Below are 27,844 nucleotides of genomic sequence, written 5' to 3' on the forward strand. Positions count from 1 at the left end.
GTTTGCATACAGGTCATTTAGTGCACCTCACTAGGCCTCTGCAAGAGACAACAAAATGATTGGATGTTGCATGCAACTGTTACCCTGAGGAATCAGTCATGTGGCAGTTGATAGATGACCTTCTGACAAATGTCAGGTGGCATGATAACACTGTACCCACATCCCCACTCATCTCATCTATTCATGTACAATATCCTGGTACACACCTAGGAACAACTGCACCTATGGGCCCCAGTGCCAACATATGTGTTACTGTGCATCGCTGATAATAACAGTGTGTGTGTGTTTATAAACCTGCTATTGATAATACCTCAGGACCTCCTCACAACACTGCACCCCCCCCATTGCCATAGTTAGAAATGGCTGCTGCTGCACTGCACCTTACATGTTCCTTGTCACACTCTTCACCCTATGGGCTACCTGGAGCTTGGAGTACCAGTACAACACTGTTGTAAAAAAAGCTAGATAGCCATGGGTTACCCTCTGAGTCCTGGCAAGTGTGTGCATGTGTGCACATGTGTATATTTGTGGGATACATCATTCTGAGGCCACATTGTTCAAATACAATGCAACTGCCCATACACTGTAAGGCATAGTGATGTTGCTGACATTCAGAGAGCCATGAAAAACAATAACCCTACTATCCCAGTGGCATGTGCAACAAATGCATATCCCTGTAGTAGGACTGTTGATATGGACAAGGGTTTTAATTGCAGTCATGGTCAATGTGTGATTGTGGGTACATCAGAGTATTATCATGAGTGTCAGTGAGCAACATACCCAATTTGTGGTGTGTGTGTTGCGCATACAGTTGTGGCACCATGGTACCCCCAGCACATGTTCCAAGGTCCACTGTATGAGGACCACTGTCACCATCAACCATACATGTAACTGAGTACACTGTACAGGTCAATGATGCCTGTGTTGTGTGCAAGGTATCTGTAACAAAATGGACTCACTGACATGGCAGTTTGCACTGGTAAAGCCAGGTCTGTCAGATGTGTCTATGACTGTAATGTGTTTGTCAATGTGTCTATGACAGTATGACATACTATGTGTTGTCCAGTAACACCCAATACATCCCCCATTACCATACTGTACAAGGTCTGGTGATGGTCCTCACTTAAGAAGAGACTCAGGACACACCTCATCCTACAGCTGTGTGTTGTGTGCAATTATGCCAATAACATTATTATCAATACGTACCTAGGCAGGGGTTCTACTGTCAGTGTTGCCAAGTACATGTGTGTGCATGTGAAGGGATCTACTTCATTTCACTGAATATACATGTCACAGGAGGCCATCTGTCCATGAACTGATTGGCATATGATGACATTTCAAAGGACTCCTGTGATGGGACTTATTTCCATAATAACAGGTGGTAGATGTGTACATGCCCTCTTTCCCACTGTAGAGCTGAATATTGATACTGGAGTTGGTATATATAGTTGGCTGTTAATGTTGTGGACACAGCCACCCTCATTGGGCTTATTGTTGTGTGTCTCCTGATGCTTAGTCTGCTGTAATACTGCACAGTGTATGTTAACAGGTTTGGTAGTCATCAATCACATGATGTGCAGTGGTACACCATCCCACAACCTCCAAAGTGTAGGGCTGTGCCACACACATAGCAACACCTATGTTTACCAACACTAGGACTGTCGTAAATATGGGAAGGAGGCACATACCCTGCCATTATCATCGTTGATGACATTAAAGTAGCAGACTGATTATGTACTGCTGTGATGTTTTGCCTATTTTATCTTGGAGGAATTAAATAGGCAAAAATGTGTTCACTGACAAATACAGTACATCCATGTGTACAGTAATGTGCGTGTATAGCATCAACACCAAAGCCTCTGTGTATGTCTGTTATCTGAAAACATGTGATGTGTGCCACCCGGTACACTGTACATTTCCACTGTAGATGGGCTGCTGACATCAGCCACCATGCACTCATGTGTATACACCCCTCAGACCTATCAGCCATGTGGCACATGCAGTAATTATTATACAGACCTATTAGCTGTGTGCAGCAGTAACCAGGATATAACACAGTCAAAATGTTTCATCAGAGTGCCAAACCCCTTGTAGGACACAACGGCAGACCAAACTCCTGATGACACATACACACCTGCAACAGAAATGGAATACATTATGGAGACCACTATCAATCAGTGGTAATACCAGCTATATTGTATCATGCCTACAGAGCTACACATCCTAACATGTAAACATTAAACTTACCTGCTGAAAACATATTACACAGCATTACATTGCTGCACCTTCGTACACTCACCCTGTGCATCAGAACCATTGTAGCCTGTCCCTGCATTGATGTTATGGATGACAGGGATGTGGCACAGGTATCATCATATGCACAGGGTGTGGTGTGGGTTTGCCAAAGACCTAGGCTGAATCATTTGCTTGACATCGTGTGTGTGTGTGTGTGTGTGTGTGTGTGTGTGTGTGTGTGTGTGTGTGTGTGTGTGTGTGTGTGTGTTAGGGGGCATTGCTATTAATTGGGTTGTGAAGATGTGGTATGTGTCTGTAAGGAGGTGCCCTAGCTGTCTTGGTGATATGTGTGTGTGTGTGTGTGTGTGTGTGTGTGTGTGTGTGTGTGTGTGTGTGTGTGTGTGTGTGTGTGTGTGTGTGTGTGTGTGTATGTATGCACACAGTTTGGCCATTTGCCTGCCCTATACATGGGTTTGTTGGTCAGCTGCAGACCGCACACAGCAGGGTGTGCAGTTCACTGTCTCCAGCCATGGACATGAGAACTGTGCTTACCAGGGGTTCCACGGGTACTACCAGGTACAAGGCCAGATACGTTACTCTCCCCTGGGGATGACACATGTCCACTGTCTCCAGGTCCCTGTGCATATGGCCAGCTGTGGTGTGGTGTGGGTAGTACCCCCTGCAGTGCTGGTGCTGGTACTGCCACTATGGGAGTGGCTACAACTTCCTGCATGTCCACGTAGACCTCCACCTGTTGGTGATACTGACCTACGTCCACATGGCTGTTGCCGTATTCCCACCATACGCTCTAACATGGACAGTGTAGGGTCAACCAGTCCCACCAGCTCACCAAACCATCTATCCATGACTTCTGCAAAATAACGGTGGGCACCTGCGAGATCATGGATGGTGTCAATAACAGCTGAATGAGTAGCCCTCTGTAGCCTCAGACCCTGTCTGGTATAAATCATTCCATACATGCCCGTGTCTCCATGATGGCCCAGAATGTGTCTGGGAATGCCAGCTGGGACACTGCTGCCAAGGGCATGATGTCCAGCAGCCCTCCTATGAGCACCCCTGCACATCTGCCTGTGTGATGACCTGCTGGACACAGACACACTTGCCATAGTCCTCACACTGCCCTGTTTCATGACACCACCAGCCAGCTGCCCCTGATCTATGGCCACTGGTGATGGAGTATGTATAGGCAATGTGACTGTGTACGGGGATGGGGTGGATAACAGTGGAATGTCAACCAATGGCACAGCTTCAGCCACTGACAACCCCGCCTGTGCCTCACCACACTTATCATCATTGTCAGAGCCTGTGTGGACACTAACTTCAGATTTCCTGCAGGAGGGACCCTGACCCACCTTGCCACCTTTCAGGGGAAAACAGAAACCTTACTTTCAGACCTGTATGTCATTGCTTACCTCTACACCCACACACCCACACCCCCACACACACACACACACACACACACACACACACACACACACACACACACACACACACACATGTACACACACACTCACACACACACAGAAACACACACACACATACTTACAGGCGAGGTGGCATACAAATTTTACAGACACCTCTGATTACCCACATGTCAGCATGCATGACATATAGCAATTAACAACATGCAGTGCAGCTATCGCAGCTCCTGTTACTGACATTATACATCTCTGTAATGCGTGAGTTGTGTTAGTAGGTGATGGCCCTTCCCCTGGAACACACTGCACCCATGTACACAGTATTGCTGTGCACCTGTTCAGCACCCTGCCATGTACTGTGCACAATATCTCACAAGTCTGCACACCATTGCTGACTATATGTGTGGCAGTTATGTTTGCTCTGTTGCCACAGCCCCTATGTGTTTGGCAGATTCATACCTGGGCTGATATGAGGACAGATGGCAATAGTGAGTGCCTGATGTCTGATTTGCTGATCTCATCATCAGCAGTGCATGTCTTAGCAATGACATCCAATTATACTGACAACCTCCCACGCTTACTGTGGCTATGAGGAGTGTTCACACCCTTATTGACATGCCAGCATCTTCCCTGATATGCCATGGGTGATATCCACAATAGTGCATACGTTACCATTATACATACCTGATATGTGACATATGACCTGTGCAATCACATGCAGTATAAAACAAATGTATTAGTTGTGCAGATGTTGATAGTGATGCATACAATATGTGGTTTGCATAAGTGTGCACACCCTTAGCACAAGTTTGTTGCAGCACCTGTACGTGAACAACAGCAGTAATCCTTCATGGAAGGTGTATACTATCATGGTCCATCTTCACTTGACATTATGTGGTCACCCCTCCCCACAAATGTCCCCCAACTCTGCCAGATTGCAAGCATGGCTCATGTGCAGAGCCCTTGGAGATCACACAGTCCCTAAACTATTGCTGTTGAGTCATGGTTATGTCTTGCACAATGCATGACCTTGACTGTGTTCAGAAACAGCCATCCTATGTGACCTTCAGACATATGCTTTGGTTCACTGTTGTTTTTCAGGATGACACACCACCCCATCCTCAGCTGTTTTGCAGATGCATGACAACTATGGGCCGCACATGAATGTGACTTGGCATTGTCCCACATGCAGAACAGCATGTCTACTGCCATAGTTTCTGCTAATTAACAGCAAACCTACAGGTGTACACTGGCACCAGCAGGGTACAGATGAGGATGGTTGGTGTGAGGTGGACTGAGGTGATGCTTGTGCAGCTCATGTATCTTTATTAATAATGTCTGTAGGTTTCAGCCTTGGTCTCGGAACACCATAACACATTGCATCACATGCCAGTGGGAGATTTGATGTTATGCATATGGTACCTGGAGAGAGCACTGGATGATGTCCCCTGTGGAACAACTCTTCAATCTGAGTACCCTAACTCATAGACCACAATTATGCAGAGTCCAGTTAATTGTTGACACAGGTACTGTGCAGGCAGTACCTGCTAGACATTCCTGCAGGTCCCCAGTGTTGCTGCATGTGTCTGGGCAGCTTCCACGACCAGTTTGCAACATGTGCTGTCATCTGTCTTGGATGAGCATCTGTTTATTTCTGACATGAATGTTGTCCCATACGTCATACACACATACATGACTGTCTGCACTGTTTGCCATGGTATATGCAATGTTGATGTAAGGCTACTTTTCCTACTCTTGAGTGCTACCTTTCAGATATGGGATGTATTCCATGGTTTGTAACAGGTGTGCAAGCCAGGGCTGCCTCTGTTGCAGGTGAGTGGGCAGATGTCATGGATAGATGTCTTGGACAGCAGAACATTGCTTGGTGTGACATCTAGGTCCTGCAATGGAAGGTGTGCATTCCAGAAGAGTGAATGCTGTCAGTACCTCACAAGCTGCTTCCACAACATGTTATTTGGAGTGTGTGCACACATATGCGTCCAGTATTTGTTAAGGTATGTATTCCCATAATTGTCCTAATATAGGGTTACATATTACACATGCATTGCTCATTTTAGGATCATATTACAGGTTGTAAACAGTGTGTAATGTGGTACTGTGATTTGCCAGTGTGTAGATCTGGAATAGTTGCCATTGTGATAGTGGTGTATACAGTGTTTTACACACTGTAGAAGGGTACTGTGTCACACATGTCCATACTGTAGGCCATTCCTCCCACCATTATGTTCATCTCTGTCCACACATCTTGCATTGACAGGTTGTGAGGTATACTGCAAGCCCATACATACCCTTAAGATATGGCACCAATGTGACCACTGTGATGCAGTGCAGCTAACAGCAATGATAAGTGAACATGTACAGCATTCATTATGGGTAGGTGTGTTACATGTGTGCATGGCACATAGCATGGCCATAACATGGCCAGAGTATTGGCAAATGTGAAATAGAAAAAACTCCATACTCACCAGCTGCAAGCTACTGCCCTAGTTGGATACCAGAGGGACCTTCATAGTTGTGTGAGAAATGTAATATCAGTAGCCACACCTGTGCCATTAGTACAGGGTGGAGGCAGCATTTCAGAACATCATCTATACAAACCCACAATACTAGAGATTATGCACATCTGCTTCTTAATACACTGCAGCAACAGACTATATTATCTGACATATATACTTTACAGATGAGGATAGATAAGCAGCACTGGTCTACTAATGTGCCCTGGGGCCTTACCTGGATGCTCCTGCTCTATTGTGTGGGTGGCACCCACCTCCGCAATAGTTTCTTCGGCTGCTGGAATTTGCCGGCATGTGGGTGTCCCAAGGCTGGTGAGGAGTTCCTCCACATGATTCAGTGGGGGCTGGATCATATTAACCCCACCTCTGGCTTGCTGGTCCCTTCTAATAGCAGCAGCACATTGATGGGCATGTCTGATGAGGTCGGTACAGCGATGTCGTACCTGCTCATAACTTCAGTTATGCAGGCCAACATTGTTTACCCTGCAGATAAGCTCATTCCACAGGGCAGTCCTCTCCTGCATATCATGTGATGTCCGTGAAAAGAGGGTTCCATGATGCTGCACGAGTTACTGCACAAAGATCTATGTTTCGTCTGCAGCATATGCAGGCAACCATTCCAGGGACATAGTACCTAAAAGACATAAACAGTTGACAAGATCTGAGGACATCATACTGCAAGGTTATCGTACTTGATACTTAACATCTCCCTCACCCCCATCATATATGCATACCTAATCTGAACACACACATCACTCGGTATGTTTACACAAACCTTCTGTTGGGACATATATCCTATTGTGCAGCACATACTGAACTTTGTTGTTATTCATGTTCCATGTTTAAACAGTATCATTGGTGGCCTGTTGCTAACAATGTCAACTGAGTATGCCATTGTAATGGCCACTGTGGTTCCATATATGCATCTGTTCTGGTTGCTATGCAACCATTCCAAATTTGGTGTTTTGGGTTACTGGGACTATGTATGCATGCTGTTATAGCTAATCCTGGATTATGATGACTATTACTGACAACATATGTTGTAACACTGCAACTCAAAATCACATTTGGGAAGGCTGTTCCCAGCAGACCCACCGCTTCCACCTCATCTGACCATGGCTGTAGACTGCATCACATCTGGGACCCAATGCGGGACCTCTTCATCTGCTGGTCCTGCACTACCTTCAGGTGGGCCCATCTCAAGGGATGGGGTCTGTGCCCCCATGGGAGTGCACACAGACAGGATCCTGTAACCTGATGTCAGGTTCAGGGTCTGGTGCATAGGGAGCTCTGCAGAGAGTTGTGTGATCAGCAACACAACCAGGATGTCCTCGTGTCACATGCAGAGGTTCAGCCTGCCCCTACTGCTCAGCCCCAGGCACAGCCACCTTCAGGGTCATGAAGGTGCAGTGGTGACTGCCTATGTTTGGGGAGCTCAACCCCACTATTTCTATTTGGCCTGTATAGGGCTTCCTATTTCCAAACACCCTTCCCTGTCCAGAGTGTTTTCCCACCACATGTGTCATACACCAACCCTGCATGCTGCTTTGTCCATCATGTCTGTCTTCCAAACCACCCTACCTCCACATATATACCTACTATCCTTCCCGTACATTCCATTCTCACCTTAACACACACAGGGTAATGTGTTACCAACACAAATGTCACACCATACATGACTGTCTATTTTGCACCCACTAACATGTGCTTACGGGTGCCTTAATCACTATGTATCTAACAGCCCTTGTAAGGCCAGCACATGCATTATCAGGCCTTGCAAGTGTTTAACCCAGTACCCAGCACACCATAGCCACATATATTTACCAGTAAGCCATCTGGGCTGCAGGTATGTGTGAGGTGGTACCAAACATGTCATACAGCACAGTCATTCAACAGTAGGGACATTTTTTAATATGTATATATACAGATTCATATCACTTCACTGAAAGACCATTTCACTGACACCCATTTCACTGAGACAAACTCACCTAAGGTTAATGTCACCTAACAGTCATTGAAACTAATAATCATTTCACTGACAAGTAGTACTGTAAGGCAAGTCAAAGGTATATGTCTTTTTTCCCCACTGTATTGCAATACTGGTGTTAGTATATATGGTTAGGGGTGGTATTGGGGGGGCCGTAGCCACACACCAAGTTGGGTTTTACCATATAATGTACAACAACACCAGACAAAAGAAAACCAACTTATGTGGGGGTCTACACCACCAACATCCCCATTGTGGGGGGTGCACCACCCACAACCCCCCTAACTATATCTACTAACACCAATATCGCACTACAGTGGGGAACATGACATATACCTTTGACATGCTTAAGACCACTACTTGTAAGTGAAATGGGCTTTGGATAAAATAACCTTTCAATGAAATGAACTGTAGGTGATTTGGTCTCAGTGACATGGGTGTCAGTGAAATGGTCATTCAGTGTAGTGATATGAATCTATATATATATATATATATATATATATATATATATATATATATATATGTATATATTGACCTCAGACATAAGGTCCACACTCTGACACTCCTTCCTGAACTGCTGCACTGTTCTGCCTTGCTACAACACAGATTATCACATGTGGACACAGCCTCAAATTAGGGGGAATATATAGGGACAGATTGTAGATAAGGCTATTACACACCTATGACGTTTGTGCACGATACATTTCACATTGGCATGACTGTTCTGAAGGTAGTGGGGTCTGACACTCGTGTGTATAATGACTTCATTTCTCCCACCTTCAGCTATTTGCTAGACTCATATACATGTTTGGAGGAACAACACAGACATTATGATGGGTTACATCTTGTCATTCTGTGCAGATCCACGCAGTTGACAGGTATGCCCCACTGCCCACAGGGCCAGATGCTATGTCCATAGCAGTTGTTCAGCAGGACATCATTACACCAAGTCTTGATGGCACATATCAAGCCTTCAAAATCATCTGTTCCATTATTACAGACCAAATACTACATTCACATACAAAGGTGTCATGGTTCACATGCCTGTTGTAGTAGTATGCTCTTTTCTGTGTTGCAGCTCAAGGATGTCTGGCTTGATTGCTGATTTTTCCTGTTTGTATACCTTTTGTTTTAACTTTTAGTTCTCTTTTGGGTGTTTTTTGGGGGGGATCTCAATCTCTCTCTCTGTCTCTCAGTCTCTGTGTGTGTGTGTGTGTCTCTCTCTCTACTACAGGGATCAAGCTACTTTGAATAGGTTGCTGATTGCAGCATGCCTTTTGTAGATGTTGCTCAGGAGCAGGTGATGGCCTCTGCACCAATTGGTGTTACCCACTTGCTAATTGCAATGAGCCAGCTGTGTAGTACTTCCAATAGCCAATCTCATAGCAACCCACTGCTATAAATAACTGCAAAATTGTGGGGGTTGTCCCTTTACCTTTCCTGTATGGAAGACATCCTTCCTGTGTATAGGCAGCATTGTTACAGACAGCAGGTGGCAATACCTTGCACAACAGGACTTGCGGACACAGGACACATACAAGTTTGTATAAGGTTCAAGAACTACAGACAGAGTGTACATATTGCTGTTGTCTGCATTGCATACTGCTGGGTTTACAGGCTTTGTGTGTACATGATAGTTTTGCAGTATGTCTGCTCACCACACAGGTCATGTGTCTGACAGATCAGTGGCATAACTCCTTTGATTGCTATCAGTACATGGTGACATTCCGTTGTATTTCCTGACTTCATATTCCTGAGTACAGGTATGTTGCAACCAATCCTGTAACACCAGCAACTTCCACAGTGTGTAACAGCAATATTGGAAATATGGCCCTGTATTCCAGCCTCTGTCCTCCATGTATATGCCAGGCTTTGTCCTGATGTAATACAGTAAGATGTTGATAGGTAATGGCCTATCATTATTTACTGCTAACATTCCTGCTATCATTCCAGTCATGTTGTGGACTCTCACACAAATTGTGGGGTAGGGTCCATATATATGAGGGCAACAGCTGGACAAAACATGTGACCTTGTACATTCCAGAGGTCAGTGTGTGGTACACAGTGTTATTTGCCCTTGTACACCTTTTTACATGGAGGGGTATTCAATGCTTTTAACCTAGACTGTTACAACATGTGAGGGATATCTGTGTTAAGACACATTGAGGTATATGGCTGTACATTTCTATACTTTTCTCCATGGGAACAGTGGTGGCCTACAGCTTACAGTGGTAGACACAGTTCTGTTTGTCAGTGTAATAGTGACATTTTAAGTTAAGCATTGTTATATAACAGATACATTGACATTTTCACAACTACTATGTTTCCCCCTAGGGGTTGAGTACAGAGTGTAATTGGAGGCTGCTGAACATCATCTGTAATTAAGTGTTGATTGTTTCTTATCTTCAAGGCAAGTGTTTTTTTTACTGTTGTTCTACTTGAAAGCCTTAGCCTGGACAGCATAGTGTGTTATATTTTTCACATTGCTTGCATCAACTGTTTTGTGTGAGACTTGCATTAATCAGTGATTATGTATTTCAAACACCTACATGCTATAACAAATGGCATAAACAATTCAACAGCAAACACATTTTTCTGTGTATGCATACTTGTGTGTGGTATCATGTCAATTGCATTGTGTGTGGGTATATGTTTCATGCAAATATTATCATTTGTGGGAATGAGTGACACACTGGACATTTTAGCAGGTGGTAAATGCAGGACTTATGGCTGTTGGATATACTGTGCAACCTCTACACCTACTCTTCTTCTACATATCTATAGGTACTAATATATTTTGCAGTGAGAGGATCAGGATGTGTTTCCGATGTGTGAGGCACTACAAATTTTATATATATATATATATATATATATATATATATATATATATATATATATATATATATATATATATACAATGTATGTTATATAAATATATTTTAGTTATAAATATGTGTATGACTATATATATAGACATATATATATATATATATATATATATATATATATATATATATATATATATATATATATATATATATATATATACACACACACACAAACACACACACACACACACACACACACACACACACACACACACACACACACACACACACACACACACATGTTTGACAACAACTTAATATTAGGCACAGGTCCTATGGTGTAGTGGTAAATCACTGTGGCTGTTGTGTGCAGGGTCATGGGTTTAAAGCTTGCAAGTGCTCATTATTTTCTTGCTAGGCAGAACAAGGCTGTTGGATACAGAGTGACTAAGGCACTTTTAATCAGTTGTAAGTGGTTTGCATGGGTCTGCATGAAGGTAAACAATGTTAACTTCTGTTTAAATAAGCTTACAGAGAATTAGCTTCAAATTGCTTATTTTGTGTGCGCATTGCTTACCCCACATGCAAACAGGCTTAAACCCACTTACTACTGCTTAAAAGTGCTTACTCCCACTTACCCCTGCACTAATTTCTTTAAAAGAAAAGAAAAAGGGGTGATAGGAAAGTGGTGATAAAGGGGCACAAAGAGGGAAAGACAATAGGGAAAATAACTAGGGATGTGCAGGACAGGTATACGGAAGGTCCATAGCTGCCCATTTCTTCTACAGCAACAGCTGTGCATATACACTCAATTTGGAGGTAGAGTTGGACACTCAAACCCCTGAGAGATGGGTGAGGACAACAGTAATATGTTGTGAAGCAAGTTACACCAGATTACATGGGTCCAGTGGACATGTGTGCAAAATGGACAGCTATGTATGGGACGATATTTTTTTTGGAAACAGATTGGCCTTTTTTTTTTTTTTTTTTTGTTAAGGTGAGAGTGGGATGTTGGGGAAGGATAGTAGGTATATTTGGAGAGGTAGGTTCAGTAGGATGACAGACAAGACAGACAAGACAAGATACAGGGAAGGTATATGACACATGTGGGGGTAAACACGTTGGATGGGGAGGGGTGTTTGGAAGTTGGAAGCCTATGAGCCCCTAAATGGAAGCAATGGGACTGATGTCCCCACCCATGGGCAGTCACCACTGCACCTTCACAGCCCCGAAGGTGGCTGTACTATGTGCTGGTTAGGAGGGGCAGGCTGACTCTCTAAATGCACCAAGCGGCCCTCTAGCTGGCGTAGCAGATCTCCAAACTCCCTGCAGAGCTTGCTATGCACCAGACCCTGGACCTGACAACAGGTGACAGTTTCCTGCCTACACCCACTCCTGGGGGGGTGTGTCCCATCCCTGAGGCAGTTCCACCTGAAGGTGGTGCAGGACCAGCGGACGAGTAGGTCCCAGGGTGGGCCCCAATCATGCTGGTGCCTGGTGCCATAGCCAGATGAAGTGGGAGAGGTGGGTCCACTGGGACCGGCCTTCCCAAACGTGCTATTGTGCTGCAATTTTAAAACATATGTGGGTTAATAACAGTCAACACATTCCAGGATTAGGTATAACAGCATGCAAAGATATTCCCATTAACCCAAAACACCAGATTTGGAACAGTTGCATAGCAAACAGAACACATGCATATATGGAACCACAGTGACCATTACAACAGCATGCAGGTTACATTGATGACAACATGCCACCAATGTGGGAAACACATTTCAGTATTTATCAAACAAAAGGACATATGTCCCAACAGTAGATTTAATTATACACATACCCGTTGAGTTGTGCATTTAGATTTTTGTTGCAGATTTGGTGGGGGAGAGAGATGTATATGTGTGTGTGTGTGTGTGTGTGTGTCTGTCTGTCTGTCTGTCTGTCTACATATAGACATTATATATATATATATATATATATATATATATATATATATATATATATATATATATACATATACACATACATACATATATCTACATATATAAATACATTTTCCCTAATGTTGAATGACTTTGCTTGAGAATACCACATTTTTATGTACAGCTCATATGGTGTAGTGGTAAATCACTGTGGCTATGGTATGCAGTGTCTTTGGTTTGAGACTTGCAAAGGCTGATTATTTTGTTGCTGGGCAGAACAAGGGCTGTTGGATACAGAGTGACTAAGGCATCTTTAAGCAGTTGTAAGCGGGTTTGCACGGGTTTGCTTCATGGTAAGCAATGCTAACTTCTGGTTAAATATGCTTATAGAGGGTTGGCCTCAAAATTGCTTATTCTGTGTAGGCATTGCTTACCCCCACACAAACAGGCTTAAACCCACTGAGTACTCCTAAAAAGTGCTTAATCTCACTTACTCTCACACCATTTTCTTTAAAAGACAAGAAAAAGAGGTGATAGGAAAGAGGTGTGCAATGCTTAGCGTTGCTTATTTTTAATTTTACACACTATTTGCTGTATGGCATTGATTTATCATTTATTACATTTTATCAATTTGTTTAGTATCCCTGATTCATGTGTAAGTATACTGTATGGGGCACTTGTGTTTATCTGGGGATTTCGCCACTTTATTACAATAACACCTCACATCTGGACTTAATGCAGTACTCCAGTTCACAAATATATGTTATTTAGTAGGTTATACACAAAATAATGGTTTATAAATTGCTTTCACATGTAAAATGGGAATTTTCTACAGTGAGGATCAAACCAGAAATTACTACTTGCAAACCATATGCTCTAACCACTACACTACAGCAGTACTGCTTTTATTGAATGAATCTTGCTATTTAACTTCTTGTGCTGTTTAAGCTGGACTATGAGTAGCTTAGCAATGGGCACACCCATGCAGCTATGGTTAAACTTTATCGCTTTTATAAAAAAAAAATCTTGTAGTGTTCTTTTATCTATACCCTTCACAAATATCTCTGCTACTGCTACACCTGCCATTTTGTTAGCTTTCTGCTTCATGGTGGGCATACCTCTCATCCTCTTGGAGTGCAAACTCTGGACAAACCCAGAAATGATGGGGGAGCAAATGGAGGGACAGAGTTAACATATTGCTGTGGATTTCTGCATGCATCTGTACATTTTACAGCTATCCTGATGTGTTTGGGGTGCTATGAGTGTTCTCACTCATTTTAATTGCCAAACGGTAATTCTTGAGTGCAGGGGCATGTATATTGTGAGAGCTCTGCTCTCAGACACATCCCCTGCACTTGTTCATGGCTCCATGTTAGTTTGGGAGCACAGGCACTGCGTCTTCATAAATATGCATGGCGTGCTGCCGTGCTCCACTTAAAAGGTCGTTTCCATGCAGGAATAACTTATTCCTGCATGGAAAATTAGTGAATCCTGGGGATACTGATTGCCACTTACAGTCATTAGACATGTAGTTAAAATAAAAACTAATGGGAAAAATGGGAGTGTACTTTGGACTCTGGTGCAATAATACACCAGTAGACAGTGAATGACATAATAATGGATGTAAGTGAGGCCTGTAATAGCAGGTATATGTGCCCTTTTATCACCAACTTGTGGAAAGATACCTGCTAAAGCAACAATGGCAAAGTATACGTACAGCTGGGACCCTGATGCAGAAATACAGCCATATAAAGCCATGCACATACTGATGGATGTAGAAATATTTGTCACAGCCTGTATATGTGTATATATATCTTGCAAATACACACGCTTTCGTAGTGGCTCAGTAGTACAGTCTGTTAAATGCCTTGCATGCAGTGTAGTTTGCCACACACAGTAGTCCTGGGTTCAAATCCAGGTTTGTCTTGCAGATCAGTTACATTATTGTGAAGACAGCAAGTAATAAGATAAACTGTTGGAAACTCCTGGTGTTCTGGCTGCAGTGTGATTCTCAAACAATCTGGAAATATATCGCTGATAAGTATATTTCTTGACATTTTAACCTTTCAGAGTTCTGCATTGTCTTAATTTTGCCTGACTGAATTATTTTATATATTTTCTGAAATTGTTTTCTGTTTCTCATCTGTCCTGAAACTGCATTGTTTTCTGTTTCTCATCTGTCCTGAAACTGCATCCCCCCTATTCCTGTGGTGAAGTTTATAAAACTGGTCCAGCAGTTTTTGTGTTATCTGATTGCTTCAAGGCTTGCTGATTTAAAAATAATTTCTGTTTGTAAATTCCTGCATACACTGTTGGAAACTCCTGGTGTTCTGGCTGCAGTGTGATTATCAAACAATCTGGAAATATATCGCTGATTGATAAGTATATTTCTTGGCATTTTAACCTTTCAGAGTTCTGCATTGTCTTAATTTTGCCTGACTGAATTATTTTGTATATTTTCTGGCATTGTTTTCTCTTTCTCATCTGTCCTGAAACTGCATTGTTTTCTGTTTCTCATCTGTCCTGAAACTGCATCCCCCCTATTCCTGTGGTAAAGTTTATAAAACTGGTCCAACAAATTTTGTGTTATCTGATTGCTTCAAAGCTTGCTGATTTAAAAATAGATTATCTTTGTAAATTCCTGCATACACTGTTGGAAACTTTTGGTATTCTGGCTGCAGTGTGATTCTCAAACAGTCTACATCACTTGGGGAGTTAATAATGGCTCCCAGCTTGTAATCATCAGTGAACTTGGTCAGCCAGAGTCCCTCCATGTCGGCCTGAGCTTCTGATAAGTAGATGCCAAACAGGAGAGGACCCAGGACAGATCCGTGTAGAACTCCACTCATGACTGGTTGACAGTCTCACTTGGAGTCAGCTACTTTCACACTGTTTGTTCTATCTGTGAGTCAATTTGCAACCCACCTAGTGATATAGGGGTTGATGCCTAGATTGGTGAGTCTATCAATAATTCCTGAGTGAGGAATGGTATCAAAGGCCTTGGCCAGATCAACTGCCTTTCTCTCATCCACAGCTCTGGTGACTGACTTAAAAAGTCACCCAGGTTGAGCAGGCATGATCTACCCTTCACAAAACCAAATTGCATGGGATCCAGAGTTTGGAGATTCCCTATATCCTTGTTAATTAGGTCCATGATAATGCGCTCCATAACCTTACATATCAGACTCATTAGGCTAATGGGGCGATAATTCCCAGTGTCTGTAGTTGCTTCCCCTTTATGGAGAGGGATGACTGTAGCACTGCACCATTTTGTAGGGACAGAGACTGAGGTGAGGCTGTGACTGAACAGGGTACACAGGTGTAGTGCCAGTTCACTTTGTAGTTCATGTAGAATGCAGCCATGGATATTGTTGGGTCCAATGGAAGCTGTATTCTTGCCCTTGGACAATGCAGCTTTAACCTGTGCTGCAATAATGCTGGGTGTCTGGCATTCTTCCGATATTGGGATTGGTCCTTTATGGGGGAGAGAGAGGGGTAAAGTTGGCACTGAATCTGTCAGCCAGTATGTTGGCAATATCTGTTGGCTCAGTATAGGTGGTGCCATTGTGCAGTAACTCAGAGCAAATCTGGGTATTGCCATGGAGATTCTTAATATAACTGTAGAAGGCTTTGTATTTTTTTTAGTGCCTGCCACAATTGTGCCTTCATAGCTAGCTTTAGAGGTTTTGATGAAGGATCTCAACTATTTGTTGAGGCTAATAAGGGAGTTTTTCCAGTCTGGGGTCTTCACCTTTTTCTGCAACAGTTTCTTCCTTATGTTATGTTGTATAGTTTGTTAATGGCAGAGGACAACCAGATTGGCTTCCTTTTTTTGGAGGAGACCATCTTGGTCCTGTTGGGCATCGCTAGTTCCATGCATTTATGTATGTGTTCGTACAGTGCATTGATGTATGATTCAGCAATCATGCACCTATTTTCCATTTGCATGGGTGCCGTGAAGTTAGCCACCTCTATTTTCAGTAGCCCAAAGTCAGCTTTGGAGAAGTTTTTCATTGTGGTTACCTTTGCTGGTGGTGTGGGTGAGATGTGTATTTCCATGGTAATTAGTTTGTAGTCAGATCTAACCAGGGAGGAATTGACTACTGGTGTTGAGCAACGGTTGTCCATGTTAGTAATAACCAGGTCAAGGATGTTGCCTCCTCTAGTGGGGGTAAGAATGACCTGGTCCAGCACATTGGAATTAATGAATTCCAGGAAGCACTGGGCAAGTGTATTGGTGCATGAGTAGTTTTTTCAGTTGATGGAGGGGTAGTTGAAGTCACCCAGTATGAGAGTGTTGGGTTGGACCCTAATAGTTTCCAGGGTGCTTAGGAATGTGGAGTGAGAGTCTTGGGACATGGTTTGGGACATACAGCAGGCTACGACCTGAATCTCCACCATACCCACTGTTGTTCCTGAAGTATTTCTGATGCATTATGCTGGGCTACTAGTCTGGAGGTGTGCATATCCTTTATGAATATGGAGATTCCACCACCTTTGGTGCTTCGGTCCATTTTCTGGGGCCAAAAGGTGTTGAATGAGTTATAGCTTGGTAGCACAGGGATGCTTTCATATGCTTTAAACCATTTCTCCATTACAGCACAAATGTCAATGTTCTCCATTTTGAGGAGTGCTTTGAGTGCATCATGAGTTTTAGACTTCTAGCCTTGAGCAGCATGACCCTCAGATTGCATTTACTTATAGCTGTTACTGTGCTAATTTGGTCTTTGGAATACTACCTAAAAAAGGCACTATAGGGGTGGCAAGAGCCTTAGTCAGTATCTGGTAACCAAGGGGTGACAAATGCAGGCCATCTCTGGCAAAGCATCGAGGTCAGGTTTGTCAAACATCTCATCCCAAGCATACAGATACTAGATCCCCTTAGAATGACACCAGAAAGTAAACCAATTGTTGAAGTCAATCATTTTCTGCTTGTACTGCGGTATCATTCTGGGTGACAGTAAGATGCTGCTTAGGGCTAGGGTCATACCTGCCTGGGCCACATAATCTGAAAGCTCCTCCATGTCTCTTTTCATGTAGTCCAGGGAGGTACATCTCAGATCATTCACACCCACATGGACAATGACAGAGTCATACTTGTACTTGTGGAGTGAACTGAGTGAGTGTATTATGTGTTGGATCCTAGCACCCGACAGACAGCTGACTGTCTGTTACCTCCTCCTTATTCAACCTAGTGAGTGAGACATCAGTGTGCATCACTATCGAGTCACCTATGATTAGTGTATTGGCCAAACTGTTTTGCCTTAGGAGCTTAGGTTGAGGGGCATACTGTATAGATGCGCTATGTGTCTTGTGATTTGTGCTGTGTTGTGGTGGTCAAATGCATTTCTGATTTGGTGGCCTCTGCTGTTTGGGTAGATTTCTTCTGAGAGCCTCTGTGAAGGTGGGTTTGTGGTTTGTGTTTTTATGTGAGAGCTGTGATGGTGGATGTTCTGGAAGGTTATGTGACCCATGTGGTGCGGTGCAGGTGTTGACCTTCTCTTCTTGACCAGCTATTCCGGTCTTGGCTGGAGAGTGCATGTCTTCCAGTTTGGATATATAAGTGCATCTCTCATAAGATTGAGTTTTGAGAGGTAAGAGGAGAGGGTTGTCTGTGTACATAAGGAAGTTGCTACACTGCCTCAGAATGCCCATGCTCACCAGGTTAATAGGAAAAAGCACAGAGAGCTGACTTTTAGACATGCCAAAAGGGATGGTGATTATTAATAAGTACTGTAGCTGTTTCCCTATAGGACGTTTAGTGTGGTTAGCACTTATGTGTGCTACAATAATTGCTACAAGAAACCAGATGAAGTGCTAGGCGAATAAGCTAGTTAAATGCAAGAGAGAAGAGAACTAGCAAAATCTAAGGTGGTGACTGCCTCCACCACACTGGGGACACCCTGGATTGGTTCACTGATGCAGTGGACAGATTGTGAGCTGAGACAGTGTCTGTCTTTGACTGCACATTGTCTGTCCTGGAACATCTGGTTGGAGGTGAGCATCAGACAAGTGGACGCAGGTCAGCAATACCATCTATTGAGTGTCCACATGGCTGTGCACAGTCACGCTCCCATAGTGGCAGTACCTCCAACGCTACAGAGGGAGGTGTGTGGCCCACATCACAATGTGGCAGGCCATGGACATGTAGTCCTGGGTGGTCCTGTGGGGGACACAGCCCCAGCAGACAGCATTTGCCATCAGGTACTAGCACCACATCTGACCTAGGGCATGGTGGTGCCAGTGCTACTCCTGGCAGAGTCAATTCCCCTGTTTGTGGCCAGAGATGGTGGACTGTCCGCCATACTATGGCACAGTTCACAGCTGTCCAACATATACATTTGTAGGGCTAGCACTGGGTTTGACTGTGTACACACACACACACACACACACACACACACACACACACACACACACACACACACACACACACAAGCACCACTGTCACGTGCAGGTCACCTACAGACACACAAGGCACCTCTCCATGGCCCTTCTAACCCACACCCCTCCTGACTCACACACATGCTGTCAACTGTTTGGGACAGCCTACACCTTCAGTACCCCTACACCACACCCTGTGCATGTGATGATACCTGTGCCACATCCCTGCCATCCATGCCATTGATGCAGGGACATGCTACTATGTGCCTGATGCGCATTGTGTCTGTGTCACTTGACATGTACTTGTGTAGTGCAATATTGTTTTACCATGCCTCTTGTTGTGGGCCATGACAGGTACTTTATGCTGGTATGTGTCATGACTACACATCACACTTTGTGTATCTTTGTTGCATGATGTTGGACTGGCAGTAGTGTTACAGAATGACAGATGTTCCACAGACCTGTGTATGTTTCTGTTCCAGGAGTCTGACGGGATACACTATGGACACATGGCAGCAATACAGCATCACAGGATGGCATGGCACCACAGCAAAAATATTATGTCAGCAAGGTATGGCAGCACACATACATGGGTCCCTAGATGCATATGTGTAGAACAGTCTATCAATGACAATGGGGGCAGTCAGCATATTCATGCATTCATACTTTGTGATAAGGACTACTACCCTTGCTACGTGCCACCTGGGTTATCTGAATGTACAAATGTAGAAGGTGGGGTGATGGAGTTGACATGTCTCCAAATATCTTGTGTCTGGGTCAGACAGGAGGCAGACATCAGTTGGGCAATTTAGGGCCATCAGCTAGTCACAGGTCCAAAAAGTGCATAACCATTGCATGGAAATAACCCATGAGGCCATGTCTGTCATGTTGCACAGGGATATATTTACACACATGCCCAGACTTGGCTGATGTGAGATTAGAACCCCCACCTATCTACAATTACACACTATAGCTTGTAGTTCTTATTGCATGCACCACAGAGTTTATCTGAGGTTATATTGTCATATTGTCAAACAGCACTCTTAAGGTGAATGATACCAGCAGGCCTTGTAGAGGAGGGCAATATAGAGGCCAGCAGCTAGTCACAGGGCCATAAAATGCATAATCATTGCACAGAGATAGCCCATATGGACTTGTCTGTAGTGCTGCATGGGGATATATTTGCACACACGCACACACACACACACACACACACACACACACACACACACACACACACACACACACACACACACACACACACAGTTGGCTGATGTGAGATTAGAACCCATACCTTTCTACAATTATACACTATAGCTTGCAGTACTTACTGCATGCACCACAGGTTACATCTATTGAAGTTATGATTGCAGGCACAGACCGTTGTGTGACTTTCATATGTTACTATTTGCCATCTCCCTTGAATAATGTAGTGGACTTTACAGCCATGTGGCCTTGTGGATATTATGGAGCACAGACTATTGGACAGAGTACTTGTTGTCCCAAGTGCCTGTTAGATCTTCCCAAGTAGCCCAGTAGCCCACTATTTTCCCTTGCATACATGCAGCAGGTCCATATATATGCTAACATATTATAGTACCCCTTACAAGTGGTGAATAGGTGTGTGACTTTACCATGCAAATGCAGCAGTTGACAGACCTGTAGTTTGGGGATGACTCTGTCTGATGCACACAATACACAGCCAATACATGGTTAGGTACACGCTGTGTGGGCTGGCTGGCATCATTTTTACTAATATGTATGCATGTCGGAGTAAGGTGTCAATCCCTAGGGCCCTAGATTGTCAGTGCATGTGCTCTGCATAGTCTCTTGACCAAGGCCAGGACATACCAGGCATGCCTTTGTCTGCCTACAGGGACAACTTCAGGGGTTTCCTCCTCGAAGTCTCCCTGTGGGTGTGGTTGTGGTGACCTAGGCACTGGTGGGTGGCTATGTATCCCTTTTCTTTGCTGATCTTGCTGCAGCTCTTTCCATAGGATCATATTGTGTAGTATGGCACATACTGTGAATATCTGTGCACATCTGGCATGAGAGTACTGCAGGGCTCCATCAGATATATCTAGGCACTGGAACCGTGACTTCAGCCTGAACACATGCTCTATGATGTTCCTAGTTTGTGCACATGCCTCATTATGGCATTCTTCTGTGGGTGTGCATTTCTGACTGGAGTTATCATCCATGGTTCCAGTGCTAGTCAGCATTCCCCAGTAAATGGCCAGGTGGTATGTCCCTAATAGAGCAAACATCTGGTACAGCTGTGATGCATGTTAGATATGGGAGTCATGATAACTGCCAGGGCTGCCAGCACACAAATTCATGTTAATGCCTGGACATTCCACATGACCTGGCAGTTGGAGTGATACCCCTTGTGGTTGACATAGATTCTACTCTCCTCACCGGGTGGTGCTTTGATATGTACATGAGTGCAAGCTATGGCACCCAGTACCTCAGGGTAGTGTGCTACATTTATTTTTATTTTGTTTATTTATTTTACATTTGTTGACCGGGCTAGTCTAGCTGGATATATGTCCATTTTCAGTAGAGGCCCGGGGAGAAAAGCTCCACACATAACATAAGCAAAACAGATAGACATATTGTTAATAAAGACATTACACATAAAAATATACATTTAGATCAACTACTAATCAAAAATCAGCATACATTAAAGGAACTCAAAAATTTAGATTCATACAAATGTTCTGTCGATTTCAAAGCAAGTTTACCTAAAACATAAGGTTTTGCAGTTAGGCAACAGCCAAGAAGATTACATTAGAAGCTCGAAGGGACGAGAAGTAGAAGGAGTATGAAGGAAAGAAAAGAAATGACACAAGGCCAGAATCATAAGTAAGAGAGGAGAAGAAAAAAAAAAAGACAGTCAAGACAAGGTGGGAAGAGATGGTAGATGTAGGTCAGAGCATAAGAGGACAACAGAGAAGGGAAGCAGGGTAGATGTTAGATTTCAGGAAAAAGAAGGGTTAAAGGTTAGGAGAGAGTAATGAGAGGGAGGTTAGCCTGGAGTACTCAAGAACAGAGCCAGTGGTAACATGGTAGAAGTATTGCATACTGCTGGCCCTCACCTCAAGGGTGAAGGGAAAAGAAATGTGCTCACTGGCATGTGGCAGTATGATATCCAGGAAATGGTGGAGTACCCTGTATGCTGAGTTGGTCGTGGGAATCCTTTTCAGCCATGACTGGGACTTAACATCCATCACATAAACACATTACATACATAAAGTGGAACAATCGAATGTCAACTGTTAACAAAATATTATTTATATCCTGGACTGATCAACAAGACATTTAGTCTCAAGCCTTAGTACAGAAGGTGTTACACAGAAAAGGACATTATGATTGCATATGTCAATATGAAAGGCATAATTTATATTTACAAGTGTTACTGTGCTGTAGTTTGTCTGTCTTTTGTTTAATTGCCTCAGAAGGACAAAGGCATGCAGTGATGGTCTCTGTTGCTGGAAAAGTGGATGATTCTGCATGTTTTAGTCAGTGTGATCTGAATTTTTTTGTTGTCTGGGAAGTTGAGTGATTATGTGATATGCATGTCCAAGCATACAAATAAGTATGAGTGTATTGACTCCTTTCACCTTCTGGCTTTGTATGTCAAATGGATACTAGGGCAGCAAGACAGTTTGAGCATAAAAAGCACGTTGTCACATATGAGGTGCATATGTTGACTAAAATCCAGGTGTTGATCAATCCAGACTCCAAGGCATATTTTGTGCATCAGTGTAAGGATGGTTATACCATGGATGCTTCATAGAGTGGTATAACTACCTTACATTCATTTTTGGGAAATCCAGAGAGAATTATTGCTGTTTTAAAGCATTAATTTGCTACATTTTGTATATGTCCAGTCTTGGACTACTTGAATGTCTTACTGGAGTCACTTTCTGAACTAGTCTATGAGGGTACCTGAATGCAATAAAATAAGATAGTCTGAATAAATGGTGCAAATTCTGTCTGTAGGAAAATCATGAGAGGAATGGAGGGCATGAACCAAATGAAAATTCTTGTTGTATTGAGATTGTCCACACCGCAGGAGATATGGCAAAGGAAAGATTTCTATCATTTTTGTGATAGGAATGCAGCAGGTTGTGTGGGATGAAGTTAACTTTATTTTTATTTTATTTTATTTGTATTAGTTTTCCAGGGTAGAGCACCAATCACCATGGACCTTTTTCAGACTCAGACTGGCAGTGATGTCTGTTAAGTGACTTGCTCAGAAGCAAACAGGCAATGGAGGATGTGGGAATCAAACCTTATACCACTGGACCACACCTCTCATCTGTATAGATTTTCACCGAATGTCCAGATTTTTGCTACACATTTTTGGTCTATTCCTCATAAATTCATTGGTTTTCTGGCAAATCAGTGAAGATTTAATTCACTAAACAATGACAAATATTTTTGTTTTAGACTTTGTATTATTCATAAAATGCATGGTGATACAAGTTTTATTCATAGGATTATAGGATCAAGTAGGATCTATAGGTTACTAGACTACTGGCCCTGAGGGCCTTATAAACCTGCCAAGAGTTTAGCTAATGTTTAGACAAGTCAGCACCCGATGCCCCTGTCCAGCAGGAGCATGGGTAATGACAAGGATGTATTTTCTGTTTCCTCTTCAGTTATCCATGCTGCACTTAAAAAGGTGCAAAGATGTACAGACCAGTTTGAGGCCCCACATGCAAGTTACTTGAGTGGAGCTTGACTCATGGATATGCAGCAGTCCTATGGAGGGGCGATGTCCAAGATTGCCTTGTATGCCACACAGAGATCACCTCTGAGGAGTCTGTATGAAAATGAGTAGAGGGATAGCTTTCAGTCCCATCTGTGTATGGTAGATTTTTTGAGACCCTCGATTCTCCCTGGTGAGGAATCTTCTGTAGTATCTCCAGCTGCTGCATGTACTTTTTATGGAGTATATGCCAAACAGGTAATTGTACTCAATAACGGGACTTATAAGGGATGAATACAGGGATGTTATGACCTCCTTGTAGCTAGATAGAAGTCAACCAAATTTAACAGACATGACCTCCCCTTGGCAAAGCCAAACTGTGTGGGATCGAGTGTTTGAAGGTTGCAAAATGTCCTGTTAATGAGGTCCATAATAATCCATTGCATGGCCTTGCATGTAGTTAGGCTGTTGGGTCAAAAATTTTCCAGGACATACCAGGCATGCCTTTGTCTGCCTACAGGGACAACTTCAGGGGTTTCCTCCTCGAAGTCTCCCTGTGGGTGTGGTTGTGGTGACCTAGGCACTGGTGGGTGGCTATGTATCCCTTTTCTTTTCTGATCTTGCTGCAGCTCTTTCCATAGGATCATATTGTGTAGTATGGCACATACTGTGAATATCTGTGCACATCTGGCATGAGAGTACTGCAGGGCTCCATCAGATATATCTAGGCACTGGAACCGTGACTTCAGCCTGAACACATGCTCTATGATGTTCCTAGTTTGTGCACATGCCTCATTATGGCATTCTTCTGTGGGTGTGCATTTCTGACTGGAGTTATCATCCATGGTTCCAGTGCTAGTCAGCATTCCCCAGTAAATGGCCAGGTGGTATGTCCCTCTTAGCAAACATCTGGTACAGCTGTGATGCATGTTAGATATGGGAGTCATGATAACTGCCAGGGCTGCCAGCACACAAATTCATGTTAATGCCTGGACATTCCACATGACCTGGCAGTTGGAGTGATACCCCTTGTGGTTGACATAGATTCTACTCTCCTCACCGGGTGGTGCTTTGATATGTACATGAGTGCAAGCTATGGCACCCAGTACCTCAGGGTAGTGTGCTACATGGTAGAAGTATTGCATACTGCTGGCCCTCACCTCAAGGGTGAAGGGAAAAGAAATGTGCTCACTGGCATGTGGCAGTATGATATCCAGGAAATGGTGGAGTACCCTGTATGCTGATGTCTGCAAGACCCCTTTCATGTCCCCAGTTGGTCTTTGGAAATAACCTGTAGCTATTATCCTAAGAGCTACACATACCTTTGTTTCCACTGGGATGGGCTCCCCTCTGTTGGCTATGGGTCTGAGTTGGGGTCAGCAGAGCTCAGTGAGTTCTTGTAGTATGTCCCTGTTCACTCTGTAGCACTCTAGAGTCTCCATCTCATGTAGCTCTTGGAAGGTTACCCTGGGCCTGAACATTCTTCTCCAACTCAGTCTAGGCCTATAGTCAGCAGCAGCAGCAGCACTGACCTCAACATTTAGCACATACATATATAGCAGACCTGCAGCAGCCCCTAGCATTCCTTCAGTTTGAACTCCAAAGTCTGTACTCCACTGGTGCAGAATATGGGGGTGAAATCAGATTGTAGGGTGTATGCAACCTTTATAGTGCTTTGCTGTAGGTGCAGCCTTTGTGATTGTCTATCTATGATGCATTCCACCTGCCAAGTACATCATTAAGGACTGTTAATGACAGGGGCTATCAGTACTTAATATATAATTTCCTCACGTAGCACTGTGGCGCACCATGCAAACATGAGCTGCAAAGGTAAGCAGTGCTCAGCACTCAGTGTACATGCCCCCATGAAAGTCCAAGCTCAGCAAGTTGGCACATCATGCAAACACACTCAAACATGATGAAACATGTTCCCCGAAGGTAAACAAAGCTTAGCAGATACTGTACACACCCCCCTGCTCAGCAGAGTTCCGCACCATGCAAACAGGCTCTACTGGGCTCCAATGAGCTTACAAGTCCTCAGACACACCCCCACCTGATGTCAGACACCTCTTCTGTGGACACCAACATGGTTCTGTGCCTAGATGGATGGGATCTGTGGACATGGATACCCATTTGTGCTATTCAGTAACCCCAGCTCATTGGCATAGGTCTCCGTGCACACAACCTGGAAACAACACAATTCCAGAGACTGCCTCCTTAGCAACAGAACCATTCTACCATTGTAGATACTCCATGCAGGATCCTATAACATATTACTATCACATACTAATAAATTTCATTTTTACACTTTTTTTTTTCATAACAGCATGTTTGAGCACTGTGGTGTGCTGTGCAAACATACCCAGATTATTAAAAAAAAATAAAATTATTTTAAATTATTTTCCATATGGTTTTAGATACACAGTGGATAGTTTTGCACATATCTGTCTCTGCTATGCTATTTCTGCCCATCAAAATGCACTTTTACAGCCCCTGTTGTCTGTTTTACATCCTGTACACAGAATTTTTCTGTGTACACTACGGACACCAACATATGGTTTGCAGGACTGCCTATCTGCTTCCTGGATTGCTCTACCTCCCTCATTTGCATGCAATTCACCTGCTTATCAGGTGATTTCCATGCCATGGATACTTCCATGTAGGCGTGTGCATGTGCGCCGCCCAGCTCTGTTTACCGGATCGTTTACTATGCATGCACAAAAGAAAAGTCCATGTAGGCTTTATTAAATTCCCCTCCTATAGATTCATAGATTAGTACTAAGCTAACTGCCCTTGTGAGCCATTTTAAGTGTAGCCAATTGTCCCTTGTGAGACTCAAACCCTGCACCTTGTGTTTGCAAGGCAAACACCTTAACCATTAGGCCACCCTCCCAACCCAAATAAATCGCCATGCAGGTCTCAAACCCAGGACCCTATACACCATAGGTGACTACAACTACCCTAATATAGACTGGGAACACTACTCAAGCCCGAACACTCTAACCCAAAGATTCCTGGAGTTCATAAACTCAAATGCCATGGAACAACTAGTCACCATCCCCACAAGAGGTGAAAACATACTTGATCTCATCATCACGAACATGGGATCAAAATGTTCAACACCGGAAGTATACCCCTCACTGGTGAGATCAGATCATAAACTAATCTCGCTGGAGGTCCTCATCCCCCCCCCACCTGTAACAAAAAGACCACAGTGAAAAACTTCTCAAAAGCCGATTTCACACTTCTAAAAACTAGTGTGGTCTCCTTTAAGGCCCCTGAGCCAGTGGTAAACATTACTCAAACCGCTGAATCACTTACAAATGCCTTCTACCAGCACCTACAGGACTGCATGGATCAGGCAATCCCAAACAAAACTAAGACTCTCTGTACCAAAGGCAAGCGTCCAGTCTGGTGGACCCCAGCCATAAACAAGCTCTACAACAAAAGGAGGAAGCTACTACAAGATAGAGCAAAATCCTTGAAAGGTAAGACACCTTTGATCATTATAAGTAAAAACTAAGAGCTCTCATAAAATCATCCAAGGCAAATTTTGAGAGAAAAATCGCCAAGGACTCTAAAGACAATCATAAGGCCTTCTTTAGCTATGTTAGAAACCTAGGAGGAAACTCCCAGATATGCTCAGAATTAGTTCAAAATGATGTGAAAATTACTGAACCTACACACATTGCTAACATACTGGCTGACAGGTTCAGTGCAAACTTCTCCCCTCCCCAAAGGAGAGATATCTATTCCAGAGGATTGTAGCCCCCAAACATCTCCAACGCCCAGGTGAGAACTGCC

This window comes from Protopterus annectens, chromosome 2.part1, assembly GCF_019279795.1.
Source record: "Protopterus annectens isolate FY-2018-M chromosome 2.part1, PAN1.0, whole genome shotgun sequence".
Lineage (NCBI taxonomy): Eukaryota > Metazoa > Chordata > Ceratodontiformes > Protopteridae > Protopterus > Protopterus annectens.